General features: G+C 31.6%; 1 non-coding gene across 1 annotated transcript; it reads left to right on the forward strand.

Annotated features, from left to right (window-relative positions):
• Positions 1 to 611: 611 nt before the first annotated feature.
• Positions 612 to 718, forward strand: LOC123248083. Its single transcript, XR_006506189.1, has one exon. It is a non-coding gene; the product is annotated as a U6 spliceosomal RNA (small nuclear RNA).
• Positions 719 to 1,056: the final 338 nt, after the last annotated feature.

Genomic DNA, 1,056 nt, shown 5'->3' on the forward strand with positions numbered 1-1,056 from the left:
GTTAAAATGGGAGCAGGATGGTGAACCCTGGAGTGTCATGGAGTTTTTGTTTTCGTTTCTTAAAGGAAGATGAAGGTTTCAAATTTGTAGGATAACAGTTTGCAGATAGGGCATTAATTCCCTAAAGTCAAGTTCCCCGAATCATCTTCCAGCTATTCATTTTACATTTGCCAATGAAACAGTTTCTAAAATTGATATTTTATTAAGGTACTAGGGAGGGTAATAAAAAAATTATATATATATATACATATATGTATCATACACAAATACATGTGTAATACATATGTGTACATATGCATATATAACTATAATGTGTGTATTGCCATAAGTAAAAGTGATTTTGAAAAATATGAACATTAAATCTTTAGAATAATCATCACTGATGGTTATATAATGATGTAAGCTTTGCAACATGCTTTATATACTGTTCCTCATTCAATCCTCATGAAAAGCCTTGGCAGAGAAAATATACAATTCATCCTGTGGAGGTGCTATGTTACTTGCCTAAAATCATGTAGCTAATAAGTAGGAGAGCAAGGAATAGAACAAGAACCCTGATCATCTGCCTCCAAGTTTAAATCCAAGCTCAGGTCTTAAAAATCCTTCTAATAGTGCTTGGTTTGGCAGTACATATACTAAAATTGGAATGATACAGAGAAGATTAGCATGGCCTCTGCACAAGGATGACATGGAAATTTGTGAAGCATTCCATATTTTGGAAGGCAGACGAAAGCATACAATTTTTCACTTGTTTATTTGGGTGTATGTTTTGGGGGTTTGGTTTTATATTCACTTTTAAAAATGAATAATATGGAAATATGTTTCGCATGATAGTACATGTATAACCTAAATTGAATTGCTTACCAGCTCTGAGAGGGGGAAGGGAAGAAAAAAAAAGAGACAATTTGGATCATAGGATTTTGGAAAACTTATGTTAAAATTTGTTATTACATATAATTGATAAAAAATAAATTATTTAATTAAAAAACCTCTAATAAAATTAAAAACTTTCTAACTCAGAAAAAAATGAGCCCCTTTTGGAAAGGGAACTGATCA

The sequence above is a fragment of the Gracilinanus agilis genome, chromosome 4, assembly GCF_016433145.1.
Source record: "Gracilinanus agilis isolate LMUSP501 chromosome 4, AgileGrace, whole genome shotgun sequence".
Lineage (NCBI taxonomy): Eukaryota > Metazoa > Chordata > Mammalia > Didelphimorphia > Didelphidae > Gracilinanus > Gracilinanus agilis.